The following is a 12771-nucleotide window of genomic DNA, read 5'->3' as shown; positions in this document are numbered from 1 at the left end:
TAGTCCGCCCGTCGCCGCCAGCCAATGAGCGCGGCGGGGGGTCCGGACTGCGGTTCCCGGCAGCCCCCGCGGGCGGGCGGCGGGCGGGCGCGAAGCGGAAGTGCGTGAGGAGGAGGAGGAGGAGGGAGGTGGAGGCGCCTGGCTGCTGAGGAGGCCGCGGGCGGCGCGGGGTCCGGTGAGTGCGAGTAGGCCCGGCCCGCCGCGGCGGGGCCCGGCCCTGCCCTGCCCTCCTCTCCGCCACCGGGCTTATCTCTTCCCCTTCCCTCCTCCCGCCTCGCTCTGAGGGCCCTCCGCGGCCGTCCGCTTTCTCCCCGCCCGCTCTGGGCCTCCGCGCGGCGCTACCCAACCCCCACACCCACCCCCCACACCCCCCCCGCCGCCGCCGCCACGTGCCGGGCGCGGCCCCGCGGCCCCCCCTTACCCCCCCGCGCGCCCCGGGCCTTGTCCCCGGAGGCTGCCGCTGTCCCGGTGGGGCCCGACCCCAGAGAGTCCTCCTCCTCCTCCTTGTCCCGGCCCAGCCCGTTCCTGGAGATTCCCGTTCTCCGCCCGGGCCTCCGGCCCCCGTCCTCGGAGATTCCTGCCCCGCTTCGGGCCCGTCCCCGTAGGTTTTCTCCCTTCGCCGTGGTGGCGGGGTGTGTGCGGGGTCCTCGCACGCTCGCTGCGGCGCGGGAGGGGCTGTCTGTATTCCCAGGGCGGGCGGGCGGGGCCGGGGGGGCGAGAGTGGCAGTTTGCAGGGCTTGCGGTTTGTCCGGGTCGTAGCCGCGACCCCGCGGGCTGGGGTTGAACCCCCGAGGGTGTGTAGCTCTCGCAGGGCTCACGCAGCGGCGCGCAGCACCGTGCGCTTCTCGGTGCAGCAAGGGTGGGTTTGTTCGCTCGCGTTCCCCGCTCTGCATCTCCTTGTTTAAAAGTGAAGTTTGGTAGAACCCCAGGTGATGGGGCGGAATGGGCTTTGTGGTGGCACAGAGCCACCTGCGAGCCCTGTATCTTTATTTTCACCAGGCTGACGAGGGCTTGTGTCCCTAACTGTTGTTGTTTTGGGGAGATTAATGTGTTTGAGGGGTCTATAAATGTATTTCAAAGTCTCCACAAGGCATTTGTCACTGTAATTGCCTCCTGAGTGGCTTTCTGAGTGCATTTATGTGCCAAAAGGTGATGAGATAAGTTTGGAATAAGCAGTACTCCGTGTAGCAGCCTTGGGAGGCACAGGTTCGCCTCTGTGTGCTGGCATGTGTGAGGACTCCGTAGATGTGGAGTGGGTGCAACAGCGTTTCCTTGGGACTTGTCAGAGGTGGGGTACTTGTTCTTGTTTTTTACATATACCGTGATGCGTCTGATGCTGTGGTGTAAGAACAGACTTGTTCATTGAAATAAACAATAAGTAAAACCATTTGGGAAACGTTATAGGTTGTCTTACATCTGATGGGTGGAAGGAGACTTTATCTGCTGCTCTTGCGGCAGTGTCAGCACAGCGCGCGTGTGAGAGGCTGCAGGGTCGCATCAGCAAATGGATGTTTTCGGGATGCTCCTTCCTAAGAGCACAGACAATTAAATCATCCCATTACTCTCTGCAAAGGACTCTGGCAGTATTCCTTCCTGCTAGTAGCGAGGGCAGGTAGTTATGTCAATGTTTCTGGTAAGGCCAATGTGACATTTTAGGTGTGTTTTTAATGTGCCTTTTGTGTGGACGCTGCCCTGAAGTGCTGTGGCTGAAGAGGAGATCTGTTCTTTGGGTTCATATTGCATAACCTGACTTCCATTCATTGAAAAAGGTATATTTTGAAGCTTAGCTTCTCAGATTGCCTTTAAGGGAATATATTGTAGAGACAGAAAAAAATAAGTATTTAGACATAACTGTGCCTTCTCCTGGAGCGTTTAGTAGTTCATCTGTATACTTGTGCTGGCAGTTTGCAGGTGCCCAGCACAGAGTGAGGAAATGGCTGACTGTGAACTGCATTATTAGTTACACAATCAAACAGCAGGTAAGAGGATAAAATAAAGCAGTTACTGTAGAGAGCTGTCTAAAATGTATGTTTTTGTGACATAGGACTGTCTGTAGAGTCTAGGGCCTTGTGATTACATCTAAATTTTCTTTGGATCCTGCTATTTATTTTTTGTTTCACATCCTCCCTACTGTGAATTAGTTATTCCTACTTCAGCAGAAACAGGGAGGGGCATGTATGAAAAGTCAATTTTAGGAGTTATCTCTGAAGTCCTTAAGAAGCTGATATTGCTGGTTAAAAATGCTGCTACTGAGGCAGTACTCTAGCAGATGGGCCTTAGTGTCCCAAGATGTCTTTTCAAAATTGGTGTTGATACACGTGAGAGTGTGTGATCTGTAAACTATATGATCTCAGCCCAGGGGGTTTGCAGAGTTCTTGGAGCCTGAACTGACAGCTCTGGCGTTGCACAGGTACCCTTCAGCTGGGGCTTCTGTCCCTAGGAAGGCGTAGGGTAGTGTGCCATCGCCAGCAAGGGTGCGGGAGGCCTTGCCACCCGCTAACTTGAATTCCTGCATTTTTACATCCTTTTTTGTCCAGGGATCAAAAGGTGAAACCTTTTACCTGCCATTTTACTGTAAAGAAACAACCTGGCTGTGGTAAGGAGGCACCTATAGCACTGTCCACGTGGTCTCTTTTTGAGGTGCTTGCTGTAAATGTATTAGAGTTGTGGCAGATGTTGCTGCCCTGCAGTTTGTCCGTACAGACCGTGTGTTGGCAGTGGCAGGTGCGTGTTGCGATGAATCCGTGCCCACATTCTCTGGGTAATTCTTTGTCTGCAGAAGTCATGCCTGCATTTCTGCTGAGTTATGCTCTGGTGTCTTCCTGCTTTTTTCCTTCCTTGCTAATTCCATGTCTCTCTGCAAGCTCTGTATCTCTGGAAGACATAGTTCTGCTCTTAGTGCTTCAATGAGTGCTGTCTGGAAAGAGGTTTCCCTGTATGCTGGGATTTCAGAGCAGCCATGTGTCCCTGACCTTAACTTCCAATTATGTTTCGATGAAAGTAAAGTTTTGTTGTGTGTATTGTAAATTAAAGGGGTGTTCTGCTATTAGGGATATGATAATACAATTTAGCTGTCTGCTGGTTTCTCCAGCTTGTTTAAGCGAGGAAGCTTTGTAAATTATTTGAGAAAATAGTCACTCAGGTCAAGCCAGGCCTGTGCCCTGTGGGTTCACGGGTGAGGCATTTGAGATTGGCATGCTGCGGAAGAGCTGGTGGACACCTAGCACGGTTGGTGCTATTAGAAAACAAAAACATTACATGTATAAAACACCAGGACGTAAAATAGGTGGTGGTTCAAGCAAGTCAGCAGATGTCACTTTTTTTTTTCCTCACCTGCTCCCACTTTCTCTACTGTAAAAGAAATCTTGCTTTGAGAGGCCTAGGAAGTACTGACCCGGACTGGTTAGGCCTGAGGATGCTCTTCATTGTAAAAGTGTGGTGTTCCCTTTGTAGCTGTATCACTAGCTCCCTAAAAGAATAGTGCCATTTAAGCTTGGGTTTTTTTTTTGTTTTTTTTTTTTTTTGGTAGCTCACTTGGCTTTGTTTTTGCAAAATGACAGTTTGCCCTGTCGGAACTTGTTAATTGTTTAAGCAGCAATGTAGCCCTTCAACTTTTTTTCCATATCAGGAAAAGTTTACAATATACTGAACTGTGTTTAATGGCTGCACGTGCCAGTACAATAAAGTGGGCTTGGCTCATATGGTTTCCTCTGAATTATGATGGTACAGAGAGTTCCTCTGTGTGGCAGGACCCCTGCTGTATATTTAGCCATATAGTTTAGGCCATGGGCATTGAAAGAGAGAGGAATAGTGTTGTTAATTGCAAAAGCTGTTCGGGCTCTCTGTGGAGCTTGTGCAAGGTACAGGCTGTGTAAAGGGCTAACTGTCAGCATTGGGATTGTGTTGGCTTGCCTTGTGCTTGGCATTTCTCTTATTTGTGCTTTGAGTGACCCCTGTTCCTCTACTGGTAGGCTGTTGTTCAGCAAACACTCACTGCTGGGCAAGCCTGGGAGCATGGCTTAAAACTGCTTTGTGGGTTTCTGTAATGGGTCCCAAGATGAGGAGAAGGTGTTAGATTTAGCACAAAAGCTCATCTTGTCTCCCCTGTTCCTGCTGGAGTCACGCTGAAGTGGTGCCTGGGAACAAGTAGGTGCCATTTTGTTTCTGGATGACAGGCTGGATTTGTAGGTCTGGAGTCTCTCTTATCATAAAGGAAAATATCCTTCCTCTCTTCACAGTGAAATAGAGCATTAGCAGAGGCTAAATCACTGGTATTAGGTTTGAGAAAGTTAGGAGTTCCTGCTTAATTTAGCTTTATCATGTCAGAGCTATGAATAGTAAAATCCTGGGATTACATTTCATGCCAGCTGAGAATTGTGTTTGCGCTGTTTCACTCCATGGTAACCGGAAGCTGTCGTGTCCATAAAAAAAAAAAAAAGGCACACAGAGATGACACCCAGCCTTGCTGTGGGAGCGCTGGAGCGCTGGGTCCTGGACGGGTGGTGGGTGGGGAGTCGTTTCCTACCCAAGGAAGTTTTCTGTCAGTGCCCTTTTTTCCTATCACATATGAAGATAGTTTGTATGTTTCTCCTGTTGTACTTGTAGGAGAATGAGGCCTCTTTGCAAAGCCCTGCTCGTAGCTAGTACTCCTTTGATACAAGAGCGAATGGACTGCTCATAATTTCATCTCCAAATTCATCATCCAGCCATTTTTAGCCTGTCATGATTTACAGTGTAAGGTGGCTGTACAAAACCCGAAAAAGCCCCTGCTGTAATGCGAGGGGTGCTGTAGCTTGCACCGCCAGCCAGCATATGTCCTCCCCACTGCTGCCTCCATTTCACTTTTACCTTTGGTTGAGTGAAAGGAAGAAAGGAAAGCTTGGCAAGTAACCTCATAGGTTTCTCTGCTCTGAGAGCACAAAAGGTGATGGCGTGGGGGGCCTTAAGCTGAAATTCTGTTCTCAAGGGAATTAGGCTCAGTATTAATGATGTTAACTTGTGCCTTAACAGAGGGCTGTACACATGATATCTTGTGGGGGTTGTGTACCTGATTATTTCAGGCCCTATGTATCTGTGTAAATTATTACAGTTGCTCCTGTAGGGCTGTGGATGAGATTGGTTTCCTGAGTTCAGGATCTGCGTATGTGCTATCCAATTAGATTAAGTAATTTCGGCAGCCTTTTTTTCAACTGGGAAACGGTGCTGGGATGAATGGCTAAAATCAGAATACTTCCCTATGCTTGTAAAATGTGATGATTTGCTGGTATCTTGATTGGTTTAAATTTGATTTTTCCCTTTTTTTACTTAGGTGAGAGCTCAATTGCTTCTAATAAAGCAGTATTGAGAAACATAATTGATGGGAGACTTATACAAGGTATGTAAACACAGCATTGAAAACTATCTGTTTGAATAAGCTTATTCCCTGTGTATGAGATTTCTGTGGACAAGCATTTGCCTCTGTTTCATAGCCTAGCAGAGTGTGGGGATAGCCTGTTCTGATGGCTTGTGCTTGCAATAACTCCCATGAGTTTTGTTTGGTTTTTTTTTTAAGAACTCTTAATGTTATACCAAGTTGTGGAAATCCTTTTCCTTGTTTCCCCTGATGTAAGGAGATTCAAGTTAAGGTAAAGATAAATCAAATGCTGACTCGAGAGTAAATATGTGAATGGTTTTGCTTGTTGCAGCTTATAAATTAAAGTTGCTGGAGCTTGTATTTTCATAGGTTAAATGTGTGAAGAGTAGTAATCCTTTAGGGCAGATTCGGTTTTGGCTGTAACTGTACTGGGTATTTCAGAAGATACTCCAAAGAGCCCCAGATTCAATTGTTTTTTACATTACTTACTGTTTCTCTGGAAGCATAACTTCCACATTTTTAAGTGCATTGTGGTCACTCTAATGAAGGAAATACTGGTGTGCAGAGTCTGCTGGTTTCCAGACTGCAGTGACCTGAGAGGGTTGAAAACTTCACTGGAGGCCACAGTTTATTCTTCCATTGCTGCGTGGGGAGTAGCACAATAACTTCAATTATGCACAAGTTTGAATTCTTTTGGTTAACTGATTTGCGAATAGTTTTCTTATGTAAATTGGACCATTTCTTGCTTCTCTTGAGGGTTCTGAAACTACAGGCACAAGGATTCACAGGCCCCCAACAGTTTTGACAAGGGTTCAGTTCACATTCAAAAACTGCTCAAAATAGTAGGGCTGCACTGTGAGGAAGCCATTAGTTTTGAGAAAGATCTGATTTTTCTGCTTGTCTGTTCCCAGGTTGTGTAGGTTTGGAAGCAAAAAGCTGATGAAATAGGTTTTCCTTTTTTTTTTTTTTTTAATTTATTTTGGATGTTTCTCTTCCATGTTTAACAGAAAATCCAGCTGCCTGACTTTTGTAGCAAAAGCATCCACATTTCTAATCAGCTTTTTCTTGGATTTGTTTTCTTTGAGCTCCCTGTCACTAAACTGTCTGAATAACAACATAAGACTTTTTAAGCTCAAAGATATATAAAATATTTTTTATCAAGTAACTAGTGTCAGAATTAAAGTCACTGATTGGTGTTTCTAGCTGCTCAAATTATTTGGAAAACGATTGTTCAGCACTGCAATCTGCAGAATCAGTCCTTTTTGGAAGAACTTGTAAATAGTTTTTCAACCATTCTATAGAACCTGCTTCTAATTGTCTGAAACCAGGGCTGGAGCTCAATATTAAACTTCTTTAGGGATTAGTTTAACTGTGTGAAAACCCAAACGTGCTTGAAGGAAAATCTTAATTTTAAAAGCATATAAACTAGAGAGAAATTGGAACTGCTATTGACAAACTAGTGCTTCTCTTGCCATGGCAGAATAATCTGAACTTTTTTTTTCCTCAAAGCGTGTTTGGCATGTATTAAAGTAGTTTGTAGTTTGGTAAAGTAGTTGTGGTTTGGGTTTTTTTGTTATTTTTGTTTTTAGCAGTGTTGTCCAGGAAAATTTTTGTTGAGGAGGTTGGTAGGTGTAGTTGTAGGCTTTAGTTTAACTTGTGTCATTAATCTCCTGAAAACATACACTGGATACTTGATCTAGACAGAGGAATTGTTCTGCTTTTTGTTATCCTAATGAAATTTGAACTGGATGATTAGAAATAGCATTTTAATTTGCAGTCCACCAGGCTGGCAGTGGGAGCTATGCAGGTGGCTCTTTTTTCTTCCCCTTAAGTGTTCTGTTGATTTCAAGAGCATACTTAATTTTTGGTGCAAGACCAAACCTTAGCTTCAAAAGGAAGAATCAAGTAGAAAGTGAGATTATTAGACTTTGATTTCTGAACTAGCAAAGCCAGCGTGTGCTTTCTGTACTCTGTACGTTACTGCTGGCACTTCCAGTGTGCTCTGGCATGTAGATAGCTGCAACTTTTTTTCCACTTCAAGTTAAGTTCACAGCAAAATCTCGTGCAGCTGCAGTGCAAAGCTTGCTGGGGGATAGATTTTACATAGCTGTCATGCATAGCAAGGTTAATTTGTCATGCTTCTGGACTTCTCTTTTACAACAGGAGCTTTAATTCACTTCAGTTTATTGATGGTTGTCAAACTTAACTGATTTAGGAATATTATTTTCAATTTTTAATCTAATGTAGGAATTTGTGATAGTCAAACTGCTATGGTCATTATTTTGATTTGCTCTTTGATAAAACTGATAGATCTGGGAGCTGCAAGGGAAGAAGCAGGTATCATATGTCTTTGTGCTAACCGTGGCTGGGTTGAAGGGAGGTGGGTTTCGGGGTGTTCTCTGGCTGTGTCCCTCTGTGTGAGCTGCCAGTGTGCTGCGATCCCAGCAGCAGCCTCAACAGGTGCAAGTGCAAAGTGCTGCTTGGACTGCAGATCTTTCCAGGGAATTAATGCACGGTATGAAAAATACCCTTTTGGGGCACTTGCTGCAGGGGAAAAAAAAAAAAAAAAAGCTCTTCTATTCTTTGCCAGGTACTTGTCTAGAAAACAAAGATTGCTCTGATTTGACACTGGTGGCAGGCTGCTTTTACTAAGTGTATTGAGCCTGAGTGCAAGAGGAAGTACTAAGGACCAAATTTATTACAGTTCTATATGAGTTTTTACGTGAGCCCAGTAGCTCATGTTTGGCTTATTTAACCAATTTGTTCATATCAGTGTTATTTGGTGTTCAAGTAGCAATTTGGTATTGGACACAGTGCAAGTCTTATTCTGTAGGTAGATAGTTAAATTGAAACAAGATCATACTGAAATTAACTTTAAAAGATGCTGACAGTTGTTAGTTACTGTTGTGTTTTATTTGACACTTTTTATTTCCTACAGTTTGTCATTGTATTGTAACTAATACTTGGCAGTTCTTAACAGCGGTATTCTTACCCAAGTCTTCTGACATATCTATGGGTGCCACTTACCTCCTCTGCTTCTCTGGCAGGCAGGTCAATTAAAATGCACAGAAGTGGTGATTTTTAGAGACTTGTGAATTACAAGGTCCTGTATAGGACTGCACTTTTAATGGCTTGATCAGATTTTATGCCTCCGTTAGGCCCGGATTTAGGTGACTACTATTGTTTAAGTTTATAAATAGCTAATTTCTTACTTTCAATGCTTTCAAAAACAACACAGTGCTGACATTTCTGTTCGTGTCAGCATTTTCCAATATCTTTGATATCTTTTTTAGAGTATAAATTGGGATATAGGGTCAATCAGCAATAAATAATTTTCATCTCCTGGGTCTTTAAGTTGTAAAGAGGCAGTTTCTTGGCTAGGACAAAGGCTGCCACAGTTTAAATTGATGTAAGCCTTTCAGGTACCTTATCCAAATGTTTAAAAGCTTGTTTTGTGCGAAATGAAACTATTTTGTAGGATGATTTTTTTTTTAGAATTAACTAATCTTGTTTGAGTTTTAGAGCTTAGGATTATGGATTGTAGAGCTGGCTGAAGGAGAATTAATTTTTTTGTTCCCTGATAATGAAGGCTGTTGTGAGCAAATAAAGTAGCAGTTCAGCTTTTTCTCCCTAACTCAGTGTTTGTGCTAGCAAACACTAAATGGATGACAAGATGTTCAGGCAGAAATGTTTTCTCTAATGAGGTGCTATCTTCTTTGCTTTGGGTCTTACAGCAAAATAAACCATAACAGTTTCATTAAATGCTGGCCAGAAAGGAACAAGTAAATTTTTGTTTTCCTACTGCAATTACATAGTGCTTCCTACAAATGCTTTTACAAAATATTTAATATTTGCAAGTTAATGTTTTGTAAATGCTGTGTAATAAATTGAAACTACTGTAATGAGTTTTGCAGCGCTGTGCACACTTCTGAGGTATGTGCATAAACCATTTCACTTGCTTCCAAATGTTCTTAGTGTTTATACTCAGTGGATTATAGATATGAAGACAAATAAACTGCTTCTTTTGATAGGGACTTATCTGCTGTGTTCTCTCTAAGCTGGCAAACTGTGGTGCTACGTGGTGTAGCAATCCTCAATGACATGCTTGAGATGGAGTCGTTTCGGCTGTAACGTTTTGTTAGATGCTGTACAGGGCCGTGGTGGTTCTGTTCTGTTTTAACATCTGTGAAAGATCTGAAATAATGATGAGTACTGCTTGAAAGGAGTGGAAGATGGAAAGAGACAGTCATAAAGTAATACAGGCCAGTTGGAAATAGGAAACAAATTCCTGGAAAAAGGCATTGTGAAAACTAGAAATGTTCTTCATTTGACCCATGTCTTGGCATATAGAAATGTTCTTCACAGTGTTCTGGAATAAGAAACTCCTGGAGTATGATTTCTGCTTCAGCAGAGAGCATTGAGCACGTTTCCTACTTTCCTTTCCATATCTGGAAGAAAGGTTAGCTGTTCTTGCTTGTTGTGTGTTGTCTTGGTTCATTTTTTTTGTAGTAGTGCTCTAAATATGAGAGCAGTATTCTTCTACAAAAGAGAATTCAGCCAGCTTTTTATCTGGATGACACCTGTGTGCAGTGGATTGTATCAAAAGTTTGTGGTAATGCTGGTGTTTGGGGAATAGGTGAAAAAACAAACAAGACTCAAGTGTTTTAACACAAAGCAAGAAAAAATGGTTACAGCACATTTTTTTTCTGGTAGCCACTGTGAAAGGCTGAATGTCAAAGGTCTTTGTAAGGTAAAAGGCAGGATTTCCTTCTTTCATGGATGTTTAGACAGACAGACATGACAACAGTAAAAATAAAAAAAATCTGTGGTGTTCTTTATTTGGCTTTTTTCAAAGATTGGTAAGCATGATTTAGAAAACTCTAAACCTTGCAATACAACCTTCCCTCTTGGGTGAGCACAGGACTTAATCACCATTTCAGAGAAAATATAATCTTCAAGTAGCCTTGAAACCTTTTTTCAATGAGGTAAACAGAAGAAATTAATAGCTTTAAACAGATTTATTTTATGGTTGAACACAGAGTAAATGACATTCTTGCTGTTAGATCAGAGGTTTAATAACGTGGAGTAATTTATGAGGTTGTGTTTACTGTTGTTTTCTTCTTTTAAACTTACACCCCTCTAGCAGTGCATGGAAGGATACTGAAATGTAACTGTAGACCTGTCAAAACAGCTCACAGTGGGCTGGTGGCACCCTTTGAAGACGATGATATGCTGATGGATGAATTTGTCAGGAAAACAGTTATTTCTCTTGGCTTGTGGATTCTCTTTAACAATATGGGGAAATCCTTAGTCCTGAATCCAGTAAGACCATACAAATACGCCGAGAGAAATTACTTCAATATGGCTGTACAAATGTAATGACAGCTATTAGTATGTATATAACAGGAGATGCGATGGGGTGCAGTGGAGATGGAGGAAGGAAGGAAGAAGTGGACTTAAAATTTTGAAAGCTTGAATAACCATTTTAAAAACTACGTTCTTCATAAAAGTACATGAAAGAATTCATGGCGAAGTGAGTGATGAACTTTTTCAGTGTATGTGCTCTGTTGAAATACTTAAGATATGATGAACATTTTGGGTACAGCACCGGATGTGAGCTTAAGGAAGCTAGAGTCCTGTTGATCATTGGTGGCAGTAAGTACAACAAAGTACGTACAACGATGCTTCAATGCATTTTCTTCTCATTTCAGGTTTGCTTCCTGATTTCCTAATTGATAAAGCTGAGACGGTGAAACCTGACTGTTGAAGGGTGCAAGGTGTGAACCTGCTCAAGCAGGTAAGCACATAATAGAAACTAAAATCTTCAAAAGTGGTAAAACTGCCTGTTTTGGGATTTGGAGTATACCTTCTTGTATCCCCTCTATCCTGGGCATACTGCAAGTTAAACTATCAGCTGAATTCTTTTTTGATTGTTAATGTTGCTTTGCAAAAAGGACTATACAGGTTTTGATAAAAAACTCAGCCTCATGTCTTGGAATGTTTTGGCTTGACTTTTCAAATAGCTGGTAAATAGAAAAAGTAGTAGTACCTACTTTTTTTTTATGCTGAGTGATTTTTGGATTTACCCCCTGGCGACTTTTGGGAGAAAAGGACTGCTTCCCCCTATATATCTTAATTAGCCGGATTATTAAATGTCATACTGATCCAAAGTGTTAAACCCCCATATTCAGTCTGTCCTCAAACATTTGTTCTTTCGCTGAAGCATTGCAGTGACTTCAGTCAGTGGCCATAAAAGTTCTTCAAATATTCTGCATAATTAAATTTTGAAGCTCTGGTAGCTAGTGGAAGTGTACAGCAGTAAGAGACTCTTGACAGTGACTTTTTTTCATTGCCGTGGAGCAGAGTTGAGCTGTTCTTTTGAGTTCTGTCAGAAGACATTAAACAAGTAAAACATTAACTTTCCTGACACCGTTTCATGACAAAAGTTTGTCTTGTGGGCAAAGTCCATTGTGGTGGCTTAGTAGGAACATTTGCTCTTCTGTTGTTTTCACCTCTTTTAGTGGTATGATGGATTGCCATGAGGATTTAGAAATGGAGAAGGCAAACTTTGCTCCTTGAAATAGTCTCCAAATTTTAGAAAATGCTTATTTTTGAGAGTGAGAGGCTTCCAGCTGTTGGTTGTCCATCTCAACCCCCCCTTATTTGTCAGTAGGGCTCGTATGAATGGGGTTGCAGAATCAGTCTGGATTAAAAATATTCTTGTAAAACAGAACATTTGTAATCTCTGTCATGACATGGATTAAGTTTAGAATGTAGATGAATAATTCATTTTATTGGCAGGATGGGAACTTTCTACATGGGCCTTGTTGCTAAGGTAGTAATTAGTCAAACTGCACATCAACAGAAATATCCTCAGAGACCTCTATGTTAATTTTTGTTCTAGTTCTTTAAGAAGTAGAAGTGGATCTCTGCAGAAAACCATCCACAAAGATGGTTAGACATCAAAGAGGGTTGACTTTGGCCTTTGTCTTCACTTGGTAGATGACTTGAGTTGCCTACATTTCACAGTATGGATACTGTTTGGTTAAGATCCTTGGAAACCAGGCTTTTATTGCTTTTTCTTTGTGCATGTTAAAGATTCACAACAGTTTTGTAAAGACAAAAGTCTTGTAGTTCTTGACCAGCGCTTATTCTCTACTGCATTAGCCTTCTTTGCAAGTCTTCCCTTTCTGAATGGCACCATTTGTTGTGTGGCAAAAAAAAAAAAGTTACCTTAAAGCAGCTTGAGAACTTCCAGAATGAAGTAGCTTGTATAAATATTACGAAAACTACATGCAGAACTGATCAGGTTGTGTTGCCTGCTTTCCTTAACAAGAAACAGGTTTGAAGAATTCCAGGTGTATGCCTTTGGGGTCAGGGAAATCTTTGATGCGAAGAAGGGGATATAAGTAATGTAG

General features: G+C 42.5%; 1 protein-coding gene across 3 annotated transcripts in view; it reads left to right on the top strand.

Moving 5' to 3' along the window:
* Positions 1–81: 81 nt before the first annotated feature.
* The window catches only part of THRAP3 (thyroid hormone receptor associated protein 3), a 35596-nt gene continuing 22906 nt past the window's right edge, over positions 82–12771 (top strand). For 2 of the 3 annotated variants that reach the window (XM_069802871.1, XM_069802869.1), the window contains exons 1-3: positions 82–175; positions 5309–5374; positions 11065–11150. The gene's annotated coding sequence lies outside the window, so the exon portion shown is untranslated. Of the gene's footprint in view, positions 176–578; positions 602–5308; positions 5375–11064; positions 11151–12771 lie in introns of those variants that run through there. The other variant, XM_069802870.1, reaches the window with a different exon arrangement.

The sequence above is a fragment of the Haliaeetus albicilla genome, chromosome 16, assembly GCF_947461875.1.
Source record: "Haliaeetus albicilla chromosome 16, bHalAlb1.1, whole genome shotgun sequence".
Lineage (NCBI taxonomy): Eukaryota > Metazoa > Chordata > Aves > Accipitriformes > Accipitridae > Haliaeetus > Haliaeetus albicilla.
This window is presented reverse-complemented; position numbering and strand designations above follow the sequence as displayed.